The sequence below is a fragment of the Oryx dammah genome, unplaced genomic scaffold (genome assembly GCF_014754425.2).
Source record: "Oryx dammah isolate SB20612 unplaced genomic scaffold, SCBI_Odam_1.1 HiC_scaffold_15, whole genome shotgun sequence".
In the NCBI taxonomy this organism is placed as follows: domain Eukaryota; kingdom Metazoa; phylum Chordata; class Mammalia; order Artiodactyla; family Bovidae; genus Oryx; species Oryx dammah.
In genome coordinates this window covers 1,367,492-1,379,364 of record NW_024070199.1, presented here as the reverse complement: position 1 = coordinate 1,379,364, position 11,873 = coordinate 1,367,492, and positions in this window count along the sequence as shown.

The following is an 11,873-nucleotide window of genomic DNA, read 5'->3' as shown; positions in this document are numbered from 1 at the left end:
ACTTTTCAACGAGGCCATTCTGACTGGTGTGAGGTGATAGCTCATTGTGGTTTTGATTTGCATTTCTCTAATAATGAGCGATATTGAGCATCTTTTCATGTGTTTGTTAGCCATCTGTATGTCTTTGGAGAATTGTCTGTTTAGGTCTTTTCCCCACTTTTTGATTGGGTTGTTTGTTTTTCTGGTATGGAACTGTATGAGCTACTTGTATATTTTGGAAATAAATACTTTGTCAGTTGTCTCATTTGCAATTATTTTCTCCCATTCTGAGGGTTGTCTTTTCACCTTGCTTATAGTTTCCTTTGCCGTACAAAAGCTTTTAAGTCTAATCAGGTCCCACCTGTTTACTTTTGTTATTATTGTAGGAGGTGGGTCATAGAGCATCTTGCTTTGATCTGTGTCATCGAGTGTTCTGCCTATGTTTTCCTCTAAGAGTTTAATAGTTTCTGGTCTTACATTTAGCTCTTTAATCCATTGTGAGTTTATATTTGTGTATGGTGTTAGGAAGTGTTCTAATTTCATTCCTTTACATGTATGTAGCTGTCCAGTTTTCCCAGCACCATTTATTGAAGAGGCTGTCTTTACCCCATTGTGTATTCTTGCCTGCTTTGTCAAAAAATAAGGCACCCATAAGTTCATGGGTTTATTTCTGGGCTTTCTACTTTGTTCATTGGTCTATATTTCTGTTTTTGTGCCAGTACTATGCTGTCTTGATGACTGTAGCTTTGTAGTATAATCTGAAGTCACGAAGGTTGATTCCTCCAGCTCCATTCTTTCTCAAGACTGCTTCAGCTATTTGGAGTCTTTTGTGTTTCCATATGACTTCTGAAATTTTTTGTTCTAGTTCTGTGAAAAATGCCATTGGTAATTTGATAGGGATTGCATTGAATTTGTAGATTGCTTTTGGCAGGATAGTCATTTTCACAATATTAATTCTTTCTACCCAGGAGCATGGAATACCTCTCCATTTGTTTATTTTGTCTTTGATTTCTTTCATCAACATCCTATAATTTTCTGCATACAGTTTTGACTCCTTAGGTAAGTTTATTCCTAGATATTTTATTTTTTTGTTGTTGCAGTGGTGAATGAATGAGATTGAATCCTTAATTTCTCTTTCTGATTTTTCATTGTTAGTATATAGAAATGCAAGTGATTTCTGTGTATTGATTTTGTATCCTGCAACTTTGCTAAATTCACTGATTAGCTCTAGTAATTTTCTGATGCTATCTTTAGGGTTTTCTATGTACAGTATTATTTCATCTGCAAACAGTGAGAGCTTTACTTCTTTTCCAATCTGGATTCCTTTTATTTCTTTTTCTTCTCTGATTGCTGTAGCTAGGACTTCCAGAACTATGTTGATTAATAGTGGTGAAAGTGGACACCCTTGTCTTATTCCTGATCTTAGGGGGAATGCTTTCAGTTTTTCACCATTGATAATAGTGTTGGCTGTAGGCTTATCATATATGGTCTTTACTATGTTGAGGTAGGTTCCTTCTATGTCCATTTTTTGAAGAGTTTTAATCATAAATCAGTGCTGAATTTTGTCAAAGGCTTTTTCTGCATCCTTTGAGATTATCATATGGTTTTTATCTTTCAACTTGTTAATATGGTGTATCCCATTGATTGATTTGCATATACTAAAGAATCCTTGCATCCCTGGAATAAACCCAACTTGATCATGGTGTATTAGCCTTTGATGTGTTGCTGAATTCTGTTTGTTAAAATTTTGTTCAGGATTTTTGCATCTGTGTTTGTCAGTGTATTGGATATTGGCCTGTAGTTTTCTTTTTTGTGTGTTATCTTGTCTGGCTTTGGTATCAGGGTGATGGGGACCTTGTAGAATGAGTTTGGAAGCATTCTTTCCTCTGCAATTTTTTTGAAAGTGTTTTAGAAGGATAGGCATTAGCTCTTCTCTAAATGCTTGATAGAATTCTCCTATGATGCCATCTGGTCCTGGGCTTTTGTTTTTTGGGAGATTTTTGATCACAGCTTCAATTTCAGTGCTTGTAATTGGGTTGTTCATACTTTCTATTTCTTCCTGGTTCAGTCTTGGAAGATTGAACTTTTCTGAGAATCTTCCCATTTCTTCCAGGTTATCCATTTTATTGCCATATAGTTGTTTATAACAGTCTCTTATAATCCTTTGTATTTCTGTATTGTGTGGTGTAACCGCTCCTTTTAAATTTCTAATTTTGTTGATTTGATTCTTCTCTCTTTTGTTCTTGATGAGCCTGGCTAAAGGTTTGTCTATTTTGTTTACCTTCTCAAAGAACCAGCTTTTAGTTTTATTAATCTTTACTACCATTTCTTTCCATTTCTTTTTCATTTATTTCTGCTTAGATCTTTATGATTTCTTTCCTTCTACTAATTTTGGGGGTTTTTGTTCTTCTTTTTTCCAGTTGTTTTAGGTGTAAAATTAGGTTGTCTACTTGATGTTTTTCATGTTCCTTGAGGTAGGATTGCATTGCTATAACCTTCCCTCTTAGAACTGGTTTTGCTGCATCCCATAGGTTTTAAGTTGTCATATTAACATTGTCATTTGTTTCTAGAAATTTTTTGATTTCTCTTTTGATTTCTTCTGTAACCTGTTGGTTATTTAGAAGCATGCTGTTTAATCTCCATGTATTTGTCTTTTCCACATTTCTTTTCTTATGATTGATATCTAATCTCATTGTGGTCAGAGAAGATGCATGATATGATTTCAATTTTCCTAAATTTACTGAGGTTTGATTTGTGACCCAAGATGTGTCTATTCAAGGTATCTATCCAAGATGTGTCTATTCCAGGCACACTTGAGACAAAGGTGTATTCTTCTGCATTTGGATGGATTGTCCTGAAGATATCAATGAGATCCATCTCATGTAATGTATCATATAAGACTTGCATTTCCTTATTAATTTTCTGTTTTGATGATCTGTCTGTTGGTGTGAGTGGGGTGATAAAGTCTCCTAGTATTATTGTGTTACTGTCAGTTTCTCCTTTTATGTCTGTTTGTGTTTGACTTATGTATTGAGGTGCTCCTATGTTGGGTGCATAGATATTTACAATTGTTCTGTCTTCCTCTTGGACTGACCCCTTGATCAGTATGTAGTGTCCTTCCTTATCTCTTGTAATCTTCTTTATTTTAAGGTCTATTTGGTCTGATATGAGGATTGCTACTCCGGCTTTCTTTTACTTCCTATTTGCGTGGAATATATTTTTCCATCCTCTCACTTTCAGTCTACATGTGTCTTGAGGTCTGAAGTGGGTTTCTTGTAGACAGCATATATATGGGTACCATCTCTCGGGCTTCCCAGGTAGCGCTAGTGGTAAAGCACCCACCTGCCAATGCAGGAGATTAAGAGATGGGTTTAATCCCTGGGTCCAGGAGATTCCCGGAGAAGGGCATGGCAACCCACTTCTTGCCTGGAGAACCCCATGGACAGATGAGCCCAGCGGGCTACAGTCCATAGGGTCGCAAAGAGTCAGAGAGGACTGGAATGCCTTAGCTGGCAAGCGCGCGCTGCACAGTCTCCTGGCGTGTCCTTCCATCTGGTGCTGGGACTTCCATCTGTTGCCATTTTCTGTGCACTTAAAGTACATCCTTAAGAATTTAATTCTAATCACAACTTATTTTGATGAACTCTCCCAGTGTTGGTTTGTCTGGAAAATATGTCTATTTTACTTTCATGAAAAAAACTTATTTTTATAGATTTGAGAATAGAAGTTGCCATTTACTTTTTCTCAGCACATTGAAGATACTGTTTTCCTGTCTCCTGACTCCCACAGAAGTTCTTTAGTGCTCAGCTGGTAATCTAACTAAATTGATCCTTGGAAAGCAAACTATCTTTTTTTCCCCTCTTGCTGCTTTTAACATTGATTCTTTGTATTTGAAACTGTACTTTCACTATGCTATATTTGATGAGATTTCTTTATGCGTATCTGACTTGGGAATCACTTCAAATCTGTGAACTGATGTTTTTCTGGAAGACTCTCAACCATTATCTAATCAAATATTGCCTCTGCCCCACCCATTCTTTCTTCCCTGTAGCACTCAAGCATATGTCAGAACATCTCTGGTGGCTCAGATGGTAAAGAATCTGCCTGCAATGCAGGAGACTCAGGTTCAATCCCTGGGTCAGGAAGATCCCCTGGAGAAGGGTATGGCAACCCACTCCAATATTCTTGCCTAGAGAATCCCAAGGACAGGGAAGCCTGGTGGGCTGCAGTCCATGGGGTCACAAGGAGTTGGACACAACTGAGTGACTAACAGGTTCACTTTTCTTTAGAACATCTCCCTCTGTCCCTCAAGCCTCTTAACTTCATTTCCATGTTTTTTATTATTTTTTCTCTCTATGGTACGCATGTCTTTTTTCCGGCCTATCTTTCCGATGTCTCTTTTCATCTGTTGTCTAATTGCCTCTTAAACCTGTCTGATAGGTCATTAATATGTTGCAATAGGGAACTGCATTTTCCACATGTATAAGTTCTATTTGATTCTTTTTGTAATCTTCTGCATTACTCTTTATAACTTTGTTCTTCCCTGCAGTTATTTTCTAACAAGTTTGCCTTTACTTATTTAAACAAAATAAGCCACTTTAAAAGCAAAAACACCCCTGATGATTCTAATATCCGATGTCCTCATGAGTCTGCCTGCTTACTCTTGTTTTTGCTGACTCTCACTTACAGCACTTTGTTCCACTGTCTGCTTAGTAAAGTTGATCTTGCTGTATACTGATCACTGTCGTGGAAATATTACCTGTGGTGCTGCTTTACATCTAGGATAAAAGATCCTTCCTCTAGGAACAAATTGTGTTTTCTTTTGTAAAGCGTCAAAGCATCTAAGGAGGCATTTCCAGGCTAGTGTCAACAGGTGTTGTGATGTGAATTTGAAAGATCCATTAGAGGGCTCGATTTGGGTTTCAGTTTCATATGTATGAGGTTTTATTTGTTTGTTTGGTTGGTTTTGTGGTTTTGTTGTTGTTTGTTTTTTGCTGTGACATTCGGCTTGTGGGATCTTAGTTCCCTAACCAGGGATTGAACCCATGTCCCCTGGATTGGTTGTCTGGAGTCTTAACAACTGGAGTACCAGAGAATTCCCACAAAGCTGAGTTTTAGTGTTTGTTTTTAACTCCTTCCTGGCTGTACTCCATGCTAAGGCAACTTTCTCTGAAGTCTCTTGCACAGCAAGTATTCAACCTTACCCTAACATGTTGCTCCTTTAGAATACCAGGATAACATGCCTGGGGTCTGCTTCAACAGCCACTGGATGTTGACCTCTAACTCCAGCACCACATGATCATTAAAACCAAGTTCAGGTCTTCCCGATCAGCAAGTGTCTCTGGGGCAAGAGCTTTTATGTGCTCGATTCCTGCTCACAGCCTCTGAGTACACACTCTCCCTTACAATTTAAGTCTGGTAATGTCTTGCAATCTTAATATGTAAGTCAGAATAAACTAGTGCATGCCGCAGTATAGAGCCGCCTAGCGTCTGTGATTTAACACAACACGTGGGTTTTTGATAATACACATCTCTGTCATTTGTGGTGGTGTGTCCCATGCTTTCCTTACTTACGGACCATGCATGACAGAGGCATGATCATATGCAGTGTTGCTGGTTGTCGTGTGTGGAAGAAGGGGTCGTGGTGAATCACCCACTGATCTTAAATGTCTGCCGAGAAGTAAGACAAATCAGTTTTCTCACGTTTTGTTGTTCAAAACAAGTCACATGAGTGCATCAAGTTCAAGAGGGCAGGGAAGTGCAAAGCTTCCATGTACTCAGAAGGAGAAACATCCCTGATGACTAGCATACTTATCAGACCTTCCGTACTTTTAAGGAAGGTTTTCTAATTGAAGTACAGTTGATTTATAATGTGTCAATGTCAAGAGTCAGCAGAGTGATTCAGCTTTTTCAGAGTCTTTTCCATTTTAGGTATTATAAGATATTGAATAAAATTCCCTGTGCTATACAGTAGGTCCTTGTTGGTTGTCTATTTTATATGCAGTTGCTGCTGCTGCTGCTGCTAAGTTGCTTCAGTCATGTCTGACTCTGTGCAACCCCATAGACAGCAGCCCACCAGGCTCCCCGTCCATGGGATTTTCCAGGTAAGAGTACTGGAGTGGGGTGCCATTGCCTTCTCGGTTATATATGCCGTAGTGTGTATCAGTTCAGTTCAGTTCAGTCACTCAGTCGTGTCCGACTCTTTGCAACACCATGGACTGCAGCACGCCAGGCCTCCCTGTCCATCACCAACTCCCGGAACTTACTCAAACTCATCTCCATTGAGTCGGTGATGCCATCAGTTAATCTCAAACTCGTAATTTATCCCTCTTCCCTCTTTCCCTTCTGGTAATCATAAGTCTGTATTCTATGTCTGTGTGTCTGTTTTCTGTTTTGTAAATAAGTTCACTTTTTGGATTCCATGTATAAGTGATATGTTATATTTGAAATGATAAAGAAGACATGGTATACATATATTCAAGGGAATATTAGTCATAAAAAAGAATGAAATAATGCTATTGGCAGCAACATGAATGGACCTAGAGATTATCATACTAAGTGAAGTGAGTCAGACAGAAGAGATATTTTTAAAAATATAGTATTTGCAATTGTTTTTAGGAGGAAAGTTGCCCAAGTAATCCCTTGCCTGTATTATGTTCACTTTTTAAGTGCCTACTGATATCCAACGTGCTTGCTTACACGTCTCTCTCTTGATTATAATCTCTCCCACTGCTAGTTCCAGAGTTGAAAAGAAAGTTGATGGTTCTCCGAGGTATTCAGTTATCTAACTACAAACATTTCCTTTCCTTTCACAGGACTGTAAACTTAAGCTACATATTTGTTAGAACCACAAAACTTGTTTAACCCTTATTTTAGGAAATTGTATTTGTTCATTTAGATTGTAAAATGTATTTGTTAAAGAAACCAATTTTGCTCACAAACCTTAAATGAACACACCAAGTCTGCTATTAATTAGCCCATTATTTCATAAATGCTGAGGGCTTTTTTTCATTAGTAAGAAAATATCAGAGTCCAGTGAAGATTTTTCTTTCTGCTTCCTGCTTGAAATAAAGAACACCCCTAGCATATTTCAGTTCAAACATGGTATGAAGATTCTTTCTCCCCCAGGAAGGTCAAGTGTGTCTGAGCACACAGGAAATATAAATGAGATAGGTAAGGCTCTGATCTTATGCAGCTGACATTCTCAAGCAAGGGTCAGCAAACTACAGCCTGCAGGCCACGACTACTCTCTCTGCCCTTATCATCTGCCTGGGTGTCCTTGCCCAGAGTAACCTTGGAAGTTACACGTGAAAATGGCATCTTTCCCCCTGCCAGAAAGGAGCCAGACTCCTCCACCCTGAATGGAAAGCAAAATTCTATTGAATTAAATGGTTCACCTTTCAGTGGTAGGGAGCACACACGGTGCCCTGGATGACAGGTGATGAGAAGACACCTGGGCAGCATAGTTGCAGAGAAGGGGGAACAGCAGCAAGGACAAGATTTGGGGGAGCATAATGATCATGTGTGGGATGCTGGAGCCAGTAGACAGCTGGATAGATCTGTCTGTCTGGAGCTCAGGTGAGAGTTCCTGGCTGGAGAGAATAGATCTGGAGTTGCCGTTATTCTAAAGGTAATGAAAGCCCTTGTAAATGGGAAGGCTTCCAAAGCAACTGAACATTTCTCTTCTTCCTGGGCACACAGCCCATGCACACAGCCTGATTCTGGTGTTCCAGGCTTCTTTAGTAGTGAAGGGTAATCTATTCTGAAAATGCTTTTTGTTGCTCTATTAACCCTGCTGGAAGGCCCCTCTCTTCTTTGGAAATATGAAGTGAGTCCTCTCCTGTTCCCCAGAAGTGAGCAAACAGGTGAAGCGGTGGCCTCTGACTCCCATTCACAGCAGCAAGGACCAGTGAGAACAGCTGCCCTTGACCACCAGACGATGTGCAAGCCAGCAACCAGCAGTGCTGCACGGCCAGGAGGAAACTAGCGTCCGCCTCCAGCCACCGTCTGAAAACGTTCTCCCTGGGAGGTGGGCCGGGGGAGTGACTCTGTCAGCTGAACAATTTTCTGAATAATATAAGCTTAATCTGAACATCGTCAGATCACCTTGACTGATCCCTGAACCTCACTGGCCAGCAATCTGAAGCAAACATTTTGGGAGTGAATATAGGACAGTTCTTGGGATGATCCCATGGGGGAGGGTATAGCAACCCACTCCAGTATTCTTGCCTGGAGAATTCCATGGACAGAGGCGCAGTGGGCTACGGTCCATGGGGTCACAGAGTTAGACAGGACTGAAGTGACTTAGCATGCATGCTTGCAGGCATAGGGCAGTTCTTACTCAGTTGAATAATATATGGCAGGAAATGGTGGGAGGCTGGTTTGTTGTATCTCTTCACCCCTCTGTGTTCAATTATACCTACCATACAAGGTAAGTGAAAACATTTCTTTTTGAGGGTCAGGAGTGAGAAATGGAGTATTTCTAGCTATGTTAATAGACAAAGATGTCACAGTCATCAGTGATTCCAGTTCTCCAGGACAACCAGGAAGGAAAACAATACTGGGATCAGGCTGCAGCCACTCCCCATGGTTACACAGGAGACTGGCCCCAGACAGCTGAGACGCACATGAGGAACGATTTTAGTGAGTCCAGACTCGTGCCTCTTCTCATACATAGATGATCACTAAATTCCTTAACTTGAGATATCTGGTTTTCCTTAATGAACAATAATCTTTTGTTGTTCAGACCACCTGCTCTGTGACACCCTTTGGTATAACCTGGCTCCTTCCGCACCTCCTTGGAGCAGTCCTCTCAGAGTTACTTGAGATGCTGTCTCCTGGGCTTGAAGTCCTCAAAATTCCCTCTGAATAAAACATAACTCTCAATTTTTAGGTTGTGACTATTTTTTAAGTGGACAGTAGGAAAGTATGTTTAAAATTGGTTCTGTATACACTTTTTAAGAAAATGTATTTTTTTGGACATATTCCTGTCTTCTATATGATGGTGAAGGTTATTGTTATATGAATGTGAGAGAAGCTACAATAAAAATGAAGAAACAGTTTCAAATGTTTCCTAACCCTTCCCTGGATGCACAGAAATGTACAAGTGATAAGCCTGCTAAGAGCTGGAAATTGTGGAACAGGCATGTGGTATAGAAATTTTTAATATTACAAATATGTATATATATATACACATAAATATTGTCTGTATATAGATTTCAATATTATGTAGTATGGCTGAAAGCAAAAAAATAATAATAAGCCACTTTGGGGTTAAAATAGCAAGGCTCTCATCATCTTGATGGAAATGCTTAAATGCTTACAATAACAGAATTGAAGTTAGCAACACAGATTATTAAGAATAGGGCAGATGATGTTAAAGGAACAATATTTAAGGAATATGTGTCCAACAGTCCCAAGGGCCTGGTTTTTAAGGTGGGCCTGCTGCAATTTTAGTTTATTTCTTGCTACCATACAGTCCTGAGTCCTAGAGTAGAGAGAGTATCTCTGAACGAACAGATCATTACTCAGGCTTAAAGTCCCCAAGGTTTGGCCAGCCTTCCTGAGACACAGTGGGAACGTGTTCTGCACTGTACCCCTCCAACAAATCATCTGAAACACTGGCATCTAAGAACATGTGGGAACAGTAGTAGAGAGTACAAAGTAGCCAAGAGAAATGAGGGGGAAGCTGAAAAGATTTTTTTTTTTTTAAGAAACTGAGAATTTCTATGTGAAATTTTCATAGAGGTGACTATGACCACAAATCCATTTTGGGAATTGAAACCAGACCTTATCTTGTATCTCACCATCAGGAGTTTGCAGAGACTCTCTCATTGGCAGAGCTGGGCTTAGAGGTTAATAATAATAGCCTCCAGTCATCAAGAGAAGTGTGGACAGCCCCAGTCCTCATGCAAGTCCAGCAGGCTGTGGGCTTCCTTGTTGCAGAGTAACGTGAGCTTATTGGTGATAGGTTAATGAGGTTAACCTGATGGGAGTAAATAATCAGAGAGAAGAGCACTTAGAAATTTCACTTCTGTTCTTTGTACTCAGATGATTCATTATGATATTCGGTACCTTGTGAGTTTTAACCCCCTGGCGACTCACACCTATTTTTGCTGCCGAATTTATGCAATTCCCAGAGAAAAGCGAGATGCTACCAGGGAATCTTCCTCTCAGAAAATGACACAACAGAGAAGTGGGGAATTGTTTGAGGAATATTCAGATGTGGCTTTTAGGTGACCATGGTGGATGAGAACTCCTTGTGTCTGGGGGGGGCGGCGGGGGGCAGGGTGGTCAGCAACGCCCCCAGTTAGTTTTGTACTTTCGTACTATGATCATTACAATAAAATGAACAATCTGAGGATGTTTCTGGGTTGACCAACATCTGTGGCCAATGCCATGTAACTTGTGAGAATAAACACCGACTCTTGGGCTTCACTGGGGTCCAGTGGTTAAGACTCTGCACTTCTGCTGCAGAGTGAGGGGTGTGGGTTTGACCCTTGTTGGGGAATTAAGAAGCTACTTGCTACTCAGCTTGGTTTTTTTAAAAAAGTGATAAACACTAACCCAAAGGCAAACATTTTTCTCACAGCTGTTCATCATCATGGCTCAGCTCTTTCAGAACGGCACAATGGAAAGGCAATACCACACAGACTAATTTTTAAGAAAACACACGAGTGGTCAGAGCTTTTGATGTGTTTCCTCAAAGAAATATGAATGTGAGGCTTTCCTACGGCCTAAGTGGAGAACTTTTTATGAGAGAAAAGTATCTGTTTTTAGACTCCCAAAATAACCTCAGTTTAGTTCAGTCGCTCAGTTGTGTCCAACTCTTTGTGGCCCATGGACAGCAGCACGCCAGGCCTCCCTGTCCATCACCAACTCTGGGAGTTCACTTACCTCATGTACATTCAGCCTGTGACACCATCCAACCATCTCATCCTCTCTCGTCCCCTTCTCCTCCTGCCTTCAATCTTTCCCAGCATCAGGGTCTTTCCAAATTAGTCAGCTCTTCGCCTCAGGTGGCCAAAGTATTGGAGTTTCAGCTTCAGCATCAGTACTTCCAATGAATATTCAGGACTTATTTCCTTTTGGATGAACTGGTTTGATCTCCTCACAGTCCAAGAGACTCTCAAGTGTCTCCTCCAACACCGCTGTTCAAAAGCATCAATTCTTTGGTGCTCAGTTTTCTTTATAAAGAAAGTTGGACTGTATTCCAACTCTCACATCCATACATGACTACTAGAAAAATCATAGCTTTGACTAGATGGAACTTTGTTGGCAAAGTAATGTCTCTGCTTTTTAATATGCTATCTAGGTTGGTCTTAACTTTTCTTCCAAGGAGGAAGCGTCTTTTAATTTCATGGCTGAAGTCACCATCTTCAGTGATTTAGGAGCCCCCCCCCCAAAAAAAATCTGTCCCTGTTTCCATTGTTTCCCCATCTGTTTGCCATGAAGTGATCGGACCGGATGCCATGATCTTTGTTTTCTGAATGTTGAGTTTTCAGCCAACTTTTTCTCTCTCCTTTCACTTTCATCAAGAGGCTCTTTAGTTCTTCTTCACTTTCTGCCATAAGGGTGGTGTCATCTGCAAAATACTTACTATGTACATAAGCACCAAGGCGACATACCACACATTAGATTATACAGCACACATGTTCAAGGTAAGGTGGAGAGGAGAACTTGAGGACCAATTCTACTTAAATAAATTTATCAGTGCTGATTTTTGATGTTGTTTATCACTCACAATTCACATCTTAGGGTGAGTGCATTACAGCAGTCACTTGGGGAGACCACTCTGAGCCTTGGGCTTCTGGGGACTGTGGGACAATGCCCCCACTTTAAGAAAATGTTTCAGAATCAAAAACATGCAGGTCCATGAGAGTTCTGAAGTATTA